General features: G+C 37.8%; 1 long non-coding RNA gene across 3 annotated transcripts in view; it reads right to left on the reverse strand.

The window, feature by feature from the left end:
* The window catches only part of LOC109503106, a 112,341-nt gene that overhangs the window by 2,156 nt on the left and 93,032 nt on the right, over positions 1-17,153 (reverse strand). The window contains exons 4-7 of one of the 3 annotated variants that reach the window (XR_006584437.1): positions 16,417-16,575; positions 15,894-15,961; positions 12,274-12,366; positions 5,721-9,672 (exon numbers count right to left, since the gene is read on the reverse strand). This is a non-coding gene — a long non-coding RNA (uncharacterized LOC109503106). Of the gene's footprint in view, positions 1-5,719; positions 9,673-12,273; positions 12,367-15,893; positions 15,962-16,416; positions 16,576-17,153 lie in introns of those variants that run through there. The other 2 variants (XR_006584438.1, XR_006584439.1) reach the window with 2 other exon arrangements.

The raw sequence follows: 17,153 nt of genomic DNA on the forward strand, positions 1-17,153 counted from the left end.
ACTCTTGGGTCAGAGAATAAATATTACTAAAAAATTTAAACACTACATCTGAAAGATAATGAAGTTAAAGTGTGTCAAAACTTGTGCAATAGCTGGGGGAATATATAGTTTTAAATACTCATATTCAAAATGAAGAAATTAAAAAAGTAAAGAATTGAACTTAGGGAAGAGTAGGATAAACCCAAATATAGTAGAAAACACAAAATAATAAGAACATAAATTAATTGAAATAGAAAACAAATTTTAAGGAGAACCATTATTATCTCCACTTTTACAAGAAGAGAATTTGAGGCATAGAAAAATGTAATAAAATAAGCCAAAGGGAATTTTTAATAAAACCAACAGGCAAAGCTTTGGTGAAATTAATCAAGAAAAAAATGATAGGATGCACTAGTAAATGAAAATAAGAATGAAAAATGGGTCGCAACTACAGCTACAACAGCAATTCTAAAGCTACCATGAGTGAAAATCAGTAGAAACAACACTAATGGCTTTTGCCTTGGTATTGGGTTCAATTTGAAACTCAGCATTTTAGAAGCTGAATAGCCTCATGCCTACTTCAACATTATATCTAACATGCCTGGAATTCTACATGATCTGTGCTTATGTGATTATATAGCTTCCTATCACAAGTAATAGCTTGCGATTGTATGTAATCACTGTAACTATGTTAATAGGGACAAAGTATATCATTTACGTTTATTGTTGATATCCAAACATTCACTTTCAAATATAGGGAAGCATTTTAGATATGACTTGAAAGAAAATTTCCTATTTAGTTTTATATGGTAAATTATATCAATCAACTGAAGTATATAAATGTTGAAAGAATCATTGAAAGAATAAAATACTGTAGTAATTAGTGATGCTTGTGAGCACTTACTTTTATGTACAAAATGGTTATCAAGAACTAGATATGTGGGGAAATAGTGATGACAAAATCATTAATATGTATTATGTTGGCTACATAATTTTATAAAGAAAATTGTATCCGTTTTTGATCCTTCAAGTATTTGTAAATTTAATGATACAAAACAGAATAATAGGGTTTAGGTTATATGATAATTCTAATCTAAGTAAAATTATTTGGTGTACTAGCTGTGGCAGGAAGCTAGTGGTCACTCCTTCCTCCTGACATGTGTCACATCTTTGTATCATCCCCTCTCCTTGAAGTAGAAGCTGTGTCTTATTTCTATCCAAAAGAATATAATAAAGGCGATGAGATGTCACTCTCTTGATGAGGTTACATTACATGCCAAAGGTGATGGTATGTTATTCTATTTATTACATTATATTTTTTAGAACTGTTTTAGCACCCTAAAGAAAGATGCCCTGTAGCTGGTCTTAGAGAGGCAAACTGCTATATTGTAGACAGCACCACACAACAGAGGTGAGGTGATACCTTGAGGAACAGAATTCTGCCAACTGCTAGTGAACCTATTGACCATTTATAATCTGTACCATGAAGTGTGGATTTGGGCTTTGAAGTCGGTCCAGCATGGCATGGATTCTTAGCTGTGTGGCTTACTAGATGTATGACTTCTAGTATTTTTTCAAGTCTTCTGAGAATTAGTGTCTGCAATGGCAAATGAGAACAATGTCAGTTACATTGTACTGTTGTTGTGAGGACTGGAGATAATGTATGTAAAATGTCAGGCACATAACAGGCTCTCAAATATAATTATTAGCAGAGGTAAAGAGTGGAGGTCACTGACCTCTCCAAGCCTCTGCTTTTCATCTGAATATAACACCTACAACATTGTAGGAACGATTAAATAAGATAGAGGAAAAGAAGGCCTTTGCCTGGTACATGATAAGTGCTAATTAAGAAGTGGTTTTCCAAATACCAATGCTACCTTGTTTCTCATTTGTTTACATATACATATACATATGACTATACACATACATACACATATACATGTACATGTACATATACATATACATGTACATATACATATACAAATACATATACATGAGAGAGAATGCCAATACTAAAATTAGCTCATCCAATGAACTTTACTAAACGTTAAAGTTGACCAAAAACAAAAAAATATATATACATATATATATGTATATATATGTGTGTGTGTGTATATATATATATATATACATATATATATATATATATATATATATATATATATATATATATAGGATCTATGAACAGTTCTGTAACCACTTTTTATTCTGAGCAAAAATATTCTTCAGGATGTTTCAGAGAATAGTCTATTTCTCTCATAAACTATCATTACCATTTCTCTTTCAGAAAATGAAACCATCATTTCCGGGAAGGAAGTGGATGCAAATACGCGTCTTCTATCACATGCCTCACATCTTACAGATTTCTGCAATTCCATCTCTTACTCTTTACTCTCAGGATTCAGATCCACCCATTGTATAATTATATGTTCTTCAAGAGAAATTGATGAGAATGTGAATGCTGAAAAACAGTGTCTTGTTGCCTCAGATAAAACACAATATTTTCTATTTCCACAGATGACTTGAAAAGCTGGAGCAATCAGTGCCAATCACTCCTCACTCAAAAAGAATATGTAACCCTGCTGCCCAGTGTACATTGGTTCTCATCTGTGACCTTAAAGAGCAAACACATACTGCAAAGCTCTAAGACTGCAGATGTAGATGAACTTAATAGTTCCATCATATCTATGAAGAGCACTTGGCAGAATCAGAGTACTTTTATAAAGACTACCTTCTTTGACCCTCTCGGGCACAGAAGTTATTATTATCCCTGTGTTACTGAAAGACAAAAAAATATATGCAGAAGTACGTGCCTTTCTCAAGCCCACTTTATGAATAAAATGGCAGGGTAGCCCTGGCATCCTGGTATCTCTTTCTCCTTAATGGTGATTTTCAAAATTTATAATAGATATACCTTCAGACCTTCAGCTTTTGGAATTTGGGCTTGAGTCTCAGCTCTTTCTCTTACCAGCTATGTGACTACAGTTAAGTTATTTAAACTCTTAACAGTTTCATTTTCTTGTTTGTAAAATGGGGCTAATAATTGGGCATTTAGAGTTATGAAAGATTAAATGAGATAACATTTGTGAAATACTCGGCACTTATTAAACCCTCAAAGTTAGCTCTAATAAGGTCATAAGAAAATTTATTCTCCTATCTTTTATGAATAATTCCCATCTACATAGGAAATACTCAGTATATGATCTCAATTTCTAGTGAAGAGATGGCTCTAAGAATAAAAAAAAAACCTTTATTATTTGTAAAAAATGGAATAAATTTGTTTTCCTGGGGTTCATAAAAATGAAACACTTATCAAATTGCACTTCAAATAATATAGGTTTTCTATGCACTCAAAAAGGCATATTTTCGCAGGCAAATGAGGCAAAATATGCCTTTTGTCATTCTAAAAACCCAAGTGGGACAGTTCCAGTGAAGGCTCAGGAATATATATTTCTTTCTTAAATGATGAAAATAGTTTCTCCAAGACCACTTCTATTTTATCTTTACATCTAGACAAACTTCCCTATCTAGAATCCCAATCAAGAAAAAATGTAGGGCTATGGGTCACTGTAGGACTTGGTAAACGGATGTTCGTCATGATTTTGGACTGTCTCATCACAATGATTTGGTATCAGGTAGATAGATACAGCTTCAGAGAAGGCAAAAGAGAAATTACATTTCATCAAAGAGAGGATATGGGAAGGCAGATACTAGGATGAACAGCTCAAGTGTTTTACACCAGTGGCTGCTTTTTAAAGTTTTTTTTTTTAATGCTTATATTTTGAATGTTATGATACATACTGGCAATGTCAGCAGAAGAAATGAAGTAATCGCTTAGTGTAGCATAAATGTGACCATATCAAAAAGTTTTTCATTGCTTTTATATAATTATTTATTAAAAAAATATTTTTTAATGTTTATTTATTTTTGAGAGAGAGAGACACACAGTGAGAGTGGAGGAGCGACAGAGAGAAAGACAGACAGAATCTGAAGCAGACTCTAGGCTCCGAGCTGTCGGCACAGAGCCTGACTTGGGGCTCAAACCCATGAACTGTGAGATCATGACCTGAGCTGAAGTTGGACGCTTAACCGACTGAGCCACCCAGGTGCCCTTCATTGCTTTTAATAATGAAAAATAAATCAAATAACGATGTTTCCCTGGAATATAAACTAAGGCCAGAGGTGCCAAAATTAGATGGACAGGTTTTAATTGTGTCTTAGTATGTTCTTGGAAGCAGCAAGTGGTATAAGATAGACATACAATTTCCAAAAATTAAACAATGGCTCTTTGTCCTAGTTAGAATGTTAGGTTTTCAATAAATGAACTCAAAATAAATGAATTCAAAATAGAGCAACGGAACAGATATTGATTCTGTTTCAGACTTCTTTGCTGGGGATTAAAAGAAACTATGCAAGTCTATTATTACTAAGTGATGACTTCAGTCGCATCAGTAATGATTCCACTTTTTTGGAACATCTTGTGGACGATAGGCATCATCACTGAACTGAGATCACAATGAAAGAATCACTGAATCACCACTCATCAAATGGCTCTCAGAGCCAATAATTTTTATCTTAAATGTAAATGAATGAAAAACATATGGAAAGAAATTTAGTTCACAGAGTGATTGAAGGCTTGTGGAAGAGTGCCAAGAAAAAGATCGTCTTCATGCAATATATTCCAAAGAATCTTTGGTTTCAGGCTTCATAGCTTCTAGGAGATTTCCCTGCCTGAAGATATGCATGGGGAGTCCTGTTGTTTCCATTACACTGCGAATACTAGGAGTCTGTTTATAAGCTTGTACAGTTCAGTTTCAAATATTTTTCAGGGCAAAGTTCCTGGAACGCCTTTCTGGAAGAGATTTTCGTGATTAGATACTGTCATGAGTAGCCTGACAAGTGAGAAAACTGGTCTCCACTCTGAATGGGGACAAGGGGGGGGGTATGATCAACAAGGCTGCCTTAGATCTCTGGGGGTCTTGGTTTTTCTGCCTCATTTCTGTGCAGTAGCAACCTATTTTAGAAGTACTTCTCCCGCTCTGCCTTTCTTAACATTGTTTCCCGCCTGAATTAGTTAAGGTTCTTTGGGTTACATTTAATAACAGAAATCAAATCAAGCCAAAGCAAGCAAAAGGGAAAGAGATGAGGGAACCAGGAGGCAAAAAGCCTTAGGGAATGCAGGGCACTCAACCTCTCCATCTTATATCTTTGGTCTTCTTAACACATGTGCTTCACTTTTGACTCTCTACAGTTCAGCTTTCTCCATCTCTTTGCATAGTGGAAAGAAAAAGTCATTTCTAAACCTAAAATGACTGACTGCCTCGCAGCCCTTATTACAAACTCCTGAGGCAGAGGTAATCTGATTGCTCTAGTTTTAGGCAGGAGAACTTCCCCACCTGTCCAGTTACCTATGGCCAGGGCTGTGGGGTCATACGTGGCAAACACTGTTATCAGATCTCAAGGATGGGTTGACATGTGACAAGCAGTTCTGAAAGGATAGAGACTGAGGTGAGCATTTGCCCCAGTAGTTGTCTTCTGCATTTCATTTTTCATTGCTATGAAAGAGAGATTAATATAGATGGGAGCATTCTATAACCCTTTTTTTAATGTTTATTTATTTTTGAGAGAGAGAGAGAGAGAGAGCGTGTGTGAGCAAGGGAGGGGCAGAGAGAGAGAGAGGGGGAGACACAGAATCTGAAGCAGGCTCCAGGCTCAGAGCTGTCAGCACAGAGCCCAATATGGGGCTTGGACCCATGAAGCGCGATATCATGACCTAAGCCAAAGTCGGATGCTTAACCAACTGAGCCACCCAGATGCCCCTCCATATCCCTTTATTTTGAAACTCAAGCCTTCCCCCCGCTCCTCTGGAACACTATTTTCATTTTTCATTTTTAACATGGTCACACCAAAGGGTGATAATAGAGAACAGTTTTGAAGAGAATTTGCATCTCACAAAATGCTGAGTAAGCAACTATGGCAATGAATTATTATGCTCCATGTGCTCTGGTCCTTCTAAGCATAGCTCTGAGAGCTTAAATGATCTGTTCTAGCTCATTCTCACCATGCTAGAGTATAGCAGGAAAATCAAGAGGGAAAGGATGCCTCTAATTCACTCTACGATCTAGAAGACACAAACTTTGAATAAAGAACGTTCTAATGGTAAGAGCAACAAAACTGTGAGAAATTTTGAGATGATTTATTAAGCCTTCATTCCTAAAAGGTATATGTTATCATGTCAGATTTCCATATGTTGCTGTGCTGTGCAAAGAATACGTAAAATTGTCATCAAGAAAAATAATCACATATCAGATAATTAAAATGGGTAGGATGCAGAACTACGTCTACAAGATTTACGGCACAGTTCAACAGTTAACTTTTATTAAGCATTGCAAAGAGGTTACACAGTGCATGCAGGCGTTGGAATGCCCTGGACTCCAATCCCAGTTATGCTCATCAGCAACAGTATGGCTGAGGCATACTTTAACCTCCTCAGTTTCTTTATCTTTATATGTAAGTAATGAAATCTGCTCCATAGGATTGGTGTAAGGATTAAAATAGGTATCTCCGGGTCCCTAGTATATAGCATTGGGTATTATTATTTTTTTCCACTTTTTACAACTCTGCATAGCAAACATAGGCAAAGGGCTAGGTAATATGTTGCCAATTCTGAAAAATCAATAAACATAAGGTAAATTGTCCATGGTTACGTGGATATGTTGCTTGCTGCTTAGACTTCTTTGGTTACATTTAATCACAGAAATCAAAGTGATTTCTTTTTGTGAACAGAAAGCAAAACGATCGGGAAATGGGAAGGATCTGGAACCAGGAACTAAAAAGCCATGGCAGCTAGGGCAGAGCAGGAGGGTCATCCCCAGTGTCTATTCTCCCATTCTTCTTTAGTCATCAAATTGTGACTTTTAGCAGGACTCATCACCACCGAGGACAAAGACCATACTTCCTCATCTCCATCTTCCTTGCAGCTATGCGTGGTCCATTAGCCAATGGAATGCTGACAAATGTGCCTAGTGTTCAACTACCAGCAAGTTCTCCTCAAGTGAGGTATTCTCCCCTTTTACCTTTCTGTTTTCTGTGATGGGAAAACAATGGCTGGGGTTTCAACAGTTTCTTGGACCATGAGATGATCTCAGGAGCTAGAGCCATGATCTGAAGTCAAAGGAATGACACAGAAGGAACCAATATGGCACTCTGGGCCATCACACCGACCTTAGTCTACATCTTTTTTGAGGGTAAGAGGGAAATCTATTATCTTAGTTAAACCATGGTCATTTTTTTTTTCTGAGACTTATAACCAAATTTAACTCTCACTGGTTTTATCAGGATTATCCAAACACAAAAGTATACTGAGTACCTGTGACAGTCTAAGGATAGTGCCAGGCTTTGAGGTCATGCATCATGTCAGGTATTCCTGAGGAATTCTCTGGCTAACTAGGAAAATAATACACATATATTTAGACAAATCATGATACAACCGTCATTCAAAGATGACAGAGATACTAATATGATACAAATATATACAAAGGTATATGAGGTGCAATTTACAAGCAGGGAAATGGCAGAGAAGTACAATGCTCCAGACTTGCCTTTATAAACCTCAGCAAGGTTTTTGAGGCCCAGTGTGTCTAGGCTGGAAGTACCACAAGAAGCATTTCAGTAGTAAGGGATCTAGACCTTCTATGTGCAGTACTTTATAGGATGAGAGCCCGGAAAACAATGAAGGTCCTTGGATGAAAAAAATGGTGTTACAAAATAAGAATCCCCAGAGCTAAGCAGCTCTTATCAGCCTACAGTGCGTGACTGCATAACCTCCAGGCTAGCTTGCTTGCCTTCAATGACCTGCTTGCCTCACCAGTCACCTCTGGTTCAGGCGACACTATTGTATGGTGTCGAGCCTGTTTAGGTAAATGCCCAGAGTTTTAAGAGAAGCACTGTGAGGAATGGATGAATAGCAGTAGGGTGGGGAAGAGTCTGGACCAAATTGAGTTGGACCAAATATTTAACAGGTTTATTTAATGAACATATATAGAACTCACTATTGACCAATCATTAATCCGCTTAATCTTCACAATAGCTTCATGAGATAGGTACTACTATCATTCTCATTTTTGAAATGAGGGAACTGAGACACAAAGATGTTGATAGCTGTGTAAGGTGGCACATGTAGAGTGCACTAAAGCAGGGATTTGAACCAAGGCAAGCAGGTGCAAGAGTACCCCCCACCCCCGCAATGTTGCGTCTCTGTAAGGCTGTCCCCTGGTTAGGGAAAGCAGCTAACATTAACTGATACGTGTGCTCTGTGCAGCACTGTGCTAAGTGCTCTCTCTATATTATTTCTCTTAATTCTCACAATAATGCTAAGAAGTAGATGCTATTATTAGCCCCATTTTGCAGACGAGCACACCACTGATCAGAGAAATTAGGTTAATCATCCCCAAAGTCCAACAGATTTAAAATGAAAGAGCCAAAATCCTAACCATGGTCTTATACACTTCAGAGTATGTGCTTAGAACCATGATACCCTATTAAAGAATGTATAAGATGGATGAAGGAAGAGAGGGAAGGGGACACTAATGTAATTCAAACTAGGTAGAGGAAGGAACTTGAATCTAAACATGGGAGAGCCAAGGGCAATGAGAATCCATACATTCCTGTATCATTAATGCCGTAATTTAGTTTTCTTTTTTTTTAAGGTATGTTTTATTCATTGGTATAAATATAATCATAAACTGCACTGCATGGGAAAGTTTATGCAAGGAGGGGTTTCAACTGCAGGAGATCTAAAATTAACAAAGACCCCTTCTGAAGTTTAGCTTGGGAGGCCCAAAATTTAAATTTATACCCCCCAGCTGGATTGGAAAAATATAAAAGCCAAACGACCAAGTTAGCCTTGGAATCCTTATATTGCCCTCCAAGAAGCGTACGTTCTGATTGAGTGTTGAGCACAGCAGGAAATATCATTACAGACCTAGAATCCAGATTTCTACCAGAAAATGCGAAGCATCTGGCAGTTTTGAAAGGTAATCTTTCCAGATTTACTTTCACATAAACTATACTCCACTACAGCACTAGAAATCATGGGGGAAGATTGTTTTTAATATAGTGGTTCAGAGAACAGCACATGGAAACTTAAATGAAGACCGCATTTCGTCTCCAGGTCTTTATTAGCAAAGATAGCACCCTAGACCTTACTTATTTGTTAAGAAAGGTGGGCTCACTAGGATAGTCTTAAGATATTTTCCAATGCCTCCTATGCAGCACATTAATTTCTAGGGAATTCTGTGGGGCGCCTCTTTTCTGAGGCAATTGGCCATTGATTACCCATTAGTTTGGTGGTTGTTATTTTTCTCTACAGGAAGCTAACTGAAGTTTCAAATTATCTTCCACAACTTTGCTGTGAGCACAGCACTGAGTTCCTTTTTTATTAGTTGGAAAGACCAGTTTCTGGTTTTGTTTTTTGTTTTTTGCTTCTGTTTTTTTAAATTACATCTCCAGTTTTAAATCCATGTGGATTGAAGGGAAATGCATTGTTTTCTTTTTCTTTATTCTTTTTTTTTCTTTTTTTCTTTTCTTCCAGAAATAATGTGGATTGAGCTATGCATAAACAATCGAGAAAACATTGTCATTGCTTTCATTGCACTCCAGACGTCTCTCAGATGATTTCTCTCCGCACAAATCCTATTATAAGCAAGAGAAGGTCAAAGTATAGATTTTAATCTTGGAGGGGGAGGGAGACAGAAACTAGAGCAAAACCAGACAACTTGAGAAATTCTCAATGATCAGTGTTCTCAACATCATAAAATGGAAACAGGAGAGCTTTAAAAAAATAAAACAGACATCTTGGAAATAGTCATTTATAGCAGAATGCACAATGTGAGATGTTTGAACTGTGTGTGAAATATAAAAGCCAAGCTGAAAATTTACATTATCAAGATTGTTAGACAACACTGCATTATTGTTTTTCCAAAAGCAGAGCATGAATTTGGATCTTAATTACAATGAAAGCAAATGTGTGAAAGAAAAGTTTATTTCCTATTGTTGTTTGTCTATAATTGATAGTGTGACAAATAATTGCACCACTATTGTGTATGGCAGATAAGTAACTTCGGTAGAAATCTTGCCCTACACGGCAACCAAACAGCTGTTTATCATTGGCCTAATTATCAAGTTAATGAGATGCTAATTTCTATATTCATAAGGCATGCATGAGCAAGTACCAGTGTATGCAAAACAGGGTTTAGCGACAAACTTAATAAATAGCATAGCAAGGTATTGGTAAATAAACACAAATAGTTTTAGAATCTAGGACTTAGCACATTCGGAAACTGTACAACCCCAGGATGCATGCGCAGCTGTCTACTGTCTTTTAATGCATATACAGTGCTGACAGCAGCCTTCTTTCACTCGGTAGTAGTCTTGATTCAGCCCCTGCCGTGTCTATAGAACTCCTATTACAGTTGCTCAATGGGGGCAGAATCAGACACACTGTGCAGATTTATGGATGGCTGTTTCAATCCCTATGGGATTGTGGTGCCAGGCTTCCAATTTCCCCAGCACAAGATGGGATGCCCTTTTTTAAGAAATTAATATTATTGGAAAAACTCTCCAATAAACACTGCAGTGAAATATTCTTTTCCCCTTCTCCCAGTGAACAGTGCCCCTATGGGAAAGTCTGTATAACATCCAGATTTGGGATGTTATTCTTACTCACTTAAGAGAGAAACTGTTTTTTTTTTTTTAATAATAGTAACTGTGATGGAGTAGTAATAATAACACTTAAGTAGCTAAACCAAATAGTAAAGCATGTGACAAACTGCAAAATTTGTCATTAAGACCTGGAGTAGCGCGAAGGAAATGATTTGGATTTTTTTGAAGGTAGAATTTGAAACTTTTGAAATGGTTAGAAATATTGACTTATACTATCTCCTTCTTGTCAAAGAATATAAAGTCACTAACAGTGCTCTCTGGGGCAACTGATCTGTCATCACACGATCTGCCATCACCTTGAGGACCCACTCACACTTCTCTGGTCCATACAATAAGAAGAAGAAAAGTGGTATATCCTGAAAGGCTGTTTGCCTTTAGAACAGAGCTACACAGCCTGCTGCTGAACTTTCCTTCATTCCTTTTTGAGAACGCAGCCACAAGCACAGTGTGTCGACGAACAGTGAAAATAAAGGAAAGACTGGAGATGTCACCAAGAAAGTGGATGGTGTGTCTTTTTTGATAACCTGATATAAGATAATCCTGATTGAGAGGTGTGGAGCAATGTCAAGTTTAAGTTTGTATCATGGTTTATTTCCTAATCTGAAAACCTACAGAGGTGCTAAGTGAATGAAGGTGCATGTATTTACTCAGCATGCGAACAGGTTATGATATGCTTCCAGTCATAGTTTGAATCTCTGTTATTGAAAGTAACCAAGTTGCAACAGCTGCTCCCTTCATTCTAATGACATTATTAGTAATGATAGCTCTACCTTGCATTTCACGTTTGTCACATGGTGATTTACAGGAATTGTACGGTAAACCTGAGGGTTTGACTGCATGTAAGTCAGTCTTCTCATTTTACAGGTGTGGTTATTGAAGCCCACAGTATAAGATTGCTCGTGACATAGCCAGGATCAGAACTTTGAAATTTTGCTCATTCTCCCTCTCTTTCTACCTCAATAATCAAGCTGAAAAATGATCAGGGTATTTAACATGGCATGCTTTGCAAATGTGCTTGTAACAAGCAAAACAGAAAAGTGTCTAATGTGTGACATGATTATAAAATGGGACTTTCTGATTTTTCTATACACACTAGCAATTAGTCATGTATCCCCAGGGAATAAGAATACAATTCACCTCACAGGACCATAATTCTCTGCTATTAGCAAAACACCCCATTTTCTTTCTTTTTTCCTTTCTTTCCCTCCCTTCCTCCCTCCCTCCCTTCCTTCCTTCCTTCCTTCCTTCCTTCCTTCCTTCCTTCCTTCCTTCCTTCCTTCCTTCCTTCCTTTCTATTTATTTTTGAGAGATGGAGAGAGAGTGAGAAAAAGTGCATGCAAGAGAGAGCGCAAGGGAGGGGGAGAGAGAAAATCCTAAGTGGGGCTTGATCCCACAAACTGTGAAATCATGACCTGAAATCAAGAGTCAGATGCTCAACTGACTGAACAACCCAGATGCCCTCGGAAAACTCATTTTCTAATGCAACTTTTCCCTAATCACTCAGAAGGGACTGAAGAATCTTCTAGAGACTCCAACTCATTCATTTCAAAAAAACATCCATAGAGAACTCACCACACAATAGGAATTCCAGAAAGCTCTGCTCTGTGTTTTGGGGGTGAGTCCTTCAAAGTGGAAGATTAGGGCCATTTTCCAGGAATTCAGCTGCTGTGGGAGCAAACAATACAGTAGGAATTGCATGGCTGAGTCCATTAAGTTGATCAAATCCAGCTAATTTTATAGAATAATTTGATTCTGTTGGCTTGGGTCACACCTGCCTTAAAGAATTCTCATGGACAAGTTTTAATTCTAATTGTTTTAGGCCCAGGACTGTGAGGAGCAGAAACAAAACAGTCAACTCTGGGATTTTGGAGGTGAGATGGGAGTGCACACACTGGAGTTCTCAAACGTTAGCGTGCATCAGATTAATGTAGCTTTGTTAAAAATGCAGCTACTAAGAACAAGTCCCTGACTTTCTGAATCAGAGCCACCCAAAGAGGGACATGAACACTTTCCTTCTTAATAGTCTTCATAAGAACTTAATATTTACTAAAGTCTGAAAATCCCTAGGTAGGTCTTTGAACTCCATGAAGACAAGAATCCTCCTGTCTCATGAAGTTCTGAATCATCTGAATAAATATTCTTGAATGAATGAATTAATGAAAAAGTAGAAATTCAGGAAAGTACGATAAAACCAGAGAAAAGAAGCAAAGAGTAGGATGCAATCAAAGCAAATAGAGATGTATTAGGTCAAAGCTCCAGGATGCCCAAAATCTGAACAGCAGCTAGGAACAAAGAAATAGCCTCAAATCAAGTCCAAACAAACAAACAAAATTCCACATGGTCTTTGCATAACTGAGCATGTATGAAAACCAGTGTGCTTGACCAAGCAGAATTTCACACCAGCTGCCTGATTTCTTCAGATTAAGGATGCACTTTATTCACATTTGCATATCTCTGAAATCAGGATGCCCCTCCCATTTGATGCATCTTCTACTGTCCCGGATTGAACTCTCATTTCTCCTCCTTCTGTGGAAGATTTTGTGTTTGTTTTTGCCAGTCACCTGGGGGCACTATCAAGCTGAGACCACTTCAAATTAAATCCTCTACTAAAGATTTTGGGACCACATGAGCATTGTGAATTCAGACTGCATAGCTGCAAAAGATTGTAGTTCAAATTTTCATGGGAGATATTTTTCTCCCTTCCTCTATCCAGTGTCAATGTTGAAACATACAAGTTTCCCTAACTGTCCTTTTCTGAACATTGGGTTTCTTATTTACCTCTGCAATGAGGATTTAGGATGGATTTTGCAGAAATCAGCTATTAGAATCCCAGAAAATGTGCCTCTCCCTCTCCCCTACTTTTTCTCATGCTCTTTTGTTTTTAGGGATACACTGAATATTGTACCTTGCAATCTAGAGTATTTTCTATTTGATAACATATTGGTTCTTTCCACTGAGATTCTCTAAAATTCACAGCTGAGCAGCCCTAAGTCTATAGGGAGAATAATAGAAATGTCTGCATCTGCTTAAATACAGTTGTGGCTAAAACACAAAGTTCAGCTCTTTTTGATTCTTTCATGTCCTAGAAATTGAGGCAGTGGCACTCAGATTTCATAGGCCCCTATAGGTTGTTGTGCTATTTGCCACATTCATAGATTCATTGTGAGATCATCTGTCTTCTCTTCTCATACAATGCTCAGCATCTGCTAGGTGCTCATCTAGTGTTTACTGAACTCTATGTTCTAGAACATGACTGTCTAAACACTACTTGATTTGGCTCAGCACACAAAACAAAAACTCTCCTCTTGTTGGTTTCTGAGATCTGTCTGGCAATCACTTCTGGGCAACATTAGGAAATTATGCATGGTTTCTGGGTAAATGTTTTAATAAAATTCTTAACATTTGCAGAATTTGTTTTAAATGTTGTTCTCTTGTTGATGCAGCTGTTGGGATCAGATGGATTTCTGTGTTTTACTTTTGTTTTGTCTTTCCCCCATAGAACTTGTTATAAATGCTCACTTTAACTAAAACTAATTTTTTTTTAAGAATATAAAATGCATTTCAAATGATGGCTGGATTGATGATTCTCTGGCTTAGCTCAGTCTGTTCACTGCCCCTCCCTCAACAAGACAAGCCAAGGTTCTGTGGAGTACTCAAGATGCAAGCTGCATTTTTCCCCACTTAGTCTGTTATTACTCTATTGATACAAACTTTGATTTTCTTTGATTCCACTTACCCCCCCCCCCAACACAAATTCCACATTTATCTTTCCTTTAATTTTTTCTTGAATTTTCATGAGGTGAGGACCAAGTCCATAAAACTCTGTGGCTTGCAGCTGTCTCCTAAAATAACTACTTTGAAGCGCCCTTAGTTCCACCTACTTCTTCCTCACCAGCTGCCAGCCCACCAACTCTGGGAGGAAACTTGGAAAGCAGAAGAGCCTGTGTGATCAGCAACAAAGCAAACTATGAAGGAAAGACTAATAGTATTATCAGCTCCATATATCTCCAGTTTCTAAAAGAAGTGGTGTCCTAGTCTGTTTAGGCTGCTATAACAAAATACCACAGATTGAGTAGTTGATCAACAACATGAATGTATTAGTCTAAGTTCTAGAGGCTGTTAAGTCTGAGATCATGGTACAAGCATGGTCAAGTGAGGGCCCTCCTCCAGGTTGCAGACTTCTTGTTAAAGCCTCACAGGGCAGAAGGGCCTGGAGAGCACAGGTGGAACCTCTTTTGTAAGAGCTCTAATCCCATTCATGAGGGTTCCACCCTCATGACCTAATTCCCTCCGAAAGGCCCCACCAACTAATACCATTACTTTGGCAGTTAGGATTTCAACATGAATTTTGGGTGGACACATTCAGACCATAGCAAATGGCAATCCTATTATGTTAGATAAAGTCAATCTTCTCTTTAGGTTCTAACATATGTATCATCAGTTGTATTTTCTTGAATTCTTCCAGTAACCAGAAATACAATATAACCTCTTCCTTCCTTCTTTCCTTTCTTGCTTCCTTTCTTCCTCCTTTATTGTATCTTCCTCTTAATCCCTTCCTCTCTGCCACTTCTTTCTTCTTTATTTTTCCTTTTGCCCAAAATTCTACGACTTGGACTAATTGAGTATCATTTTGTTGGTAATGGTGATCATAAATCACCAACTGTCATCTCTAACTATGTATCACATTTTCTACTAAAGGCAAGTATGTCAAAGCATATTTGCCCATGGTCATCACTTCCCAAACTCCACATTCTTCAGGTCTTATAATGAAATACAACAAGAAACATATGTTTACATAGTTGCATTTGGTCTTTCTAGTTAAATAATTGTGGTGATAAGAATCTTGACAAATTTTGCAACAATACCTAACATTTTATTGAGCTCATACCTAGATACTGAAACTCAAAATTCTTTACGTGGATTTTCTTGATTAATCCTGTAAGGCAAGCACAGTATTTTCAAATTTTATAGATAAGAAAATTGATCCCCAGAGAAGTTAGATAACATTGCCAAAGTCATGCAATAGTTTGGGTTATGATCCTCATATGACTATCTTGATATTTGGAGAATTATTGTTTAAATAAATGTACAATTCCATAAGTAAATACATAAAGAACTTTCTTGTAATAGAGAACATACTTAAGAGAAAGGAATTGGCTATAGGTTAGATGTATATCGTTTGAGACGCTTACTAATGAGAGAAGATCCATTCTCTAGGCTGTATCATTCTATCTCCAGGATCAGGAATAGTCTTGTGGCTCTGTAAGATGAATATAATTCTCTGAGAAGGCTTGCTTATGGTAAGGTTAACAATTTACTCAGGAGGCACACTTGGTTATTCACAGATTATTTGCTAGAATGTTTCCTATTTCTAAGAATTCTTCAGCAGGGCATAATTTTCAAGATACACTGTTCACTCCATGCCAGAGGATGCTTGGCGGTCCTTGACTTGGTAGTTTAAAAACTACTTTGCTCACAACCATATCAACCCTTCTCTCCATGAATAGCCCCTGGAATCTATTTTCTTGTTCTAAGCAGTTCTGTTATATAGTCTTTTAATAACATTCCCTGTGATGTTTACTATACAGATAACGGTGCCATTTTGACCTTTATTCATCATAGGCTGATTAACAAGGTGTGATTCTCTTGAGATTCTCTCTTAGCCTCTTCCCAATTCATTTTTCCTATATCAGCCACTGAGTCCTTGACACGTACCTTCTTTTTCCCTGTCTTTTAGACTCTTGCACAATTCTGCATTCCTAGAGCAAAGTATGCAGGTGCTTTCCTTCATATTTTTCATAGGCAGATCCTGAGGATTTAGCCAGAACAGACAATCCCGGTAGCCACAAGGCAGCGTTAACTGCTCCAAGAGTACTTTAAAAAAAAAATTTTTTTTTAACGTTTATTTATTTTTGAGACAGAGAGAGACAGAGCTTGAGTGGGGGAGGGTCAGAGAGAGAGGGAGACACAGAATCTGAAACAGGCTCCAGGCTCTGAGCAGTCAGCACAGAGCCTGACGTGGGGCTTGAACTCATGGACTGCGAGATCATGACCTGAGCCGAAGTCGGATGCTTAACCAACTGAGCCACCCAGGCGCCCCTCCAAGAGTACTTTAAAGATGGAATAAGATATGCCTCCTTCTGGGTTTTCCTGATACACTTGGTGATTCCCGTTCCTTCCTCTGTGAAGTGCTCAGGAGGCCCACAGACCAGTTCTGATGAAGTTTTGGAGTGAGGGTGGGGTTTGGAGCCAACGGACAAGAAAGAATTCTTGAAGACATCTTTGGTGCAAAAAGGTGATTTTATTAAAACATGGGGATAGGATCCATGAGCAGAAAGAGCTGCACTGGGGTTGTAGAGTGACTGGTTATTTACTATGGAGTTGGGGGAGAGGTAAAGTCAAAACTGAGGTTTCTGGAAGGACTTTGATATGCTAAAGAGAACTCTTAAGAT

The sequence above is a fragment of the Felis catus genome, chromosome C1 (assembly GCF_018350175.1).
Source record: "Felis catus isolate Fca126 chromosome C1, F.catus_Fca126_mat1.0, whole genome shotgun sequence".
Classification (NCBI taxonomy): domain Eukaryota; kingdom Metazoa; phylum Chordata; class Mammalia; order Carnivora; family Felidae; genus Felis; species Felis catus.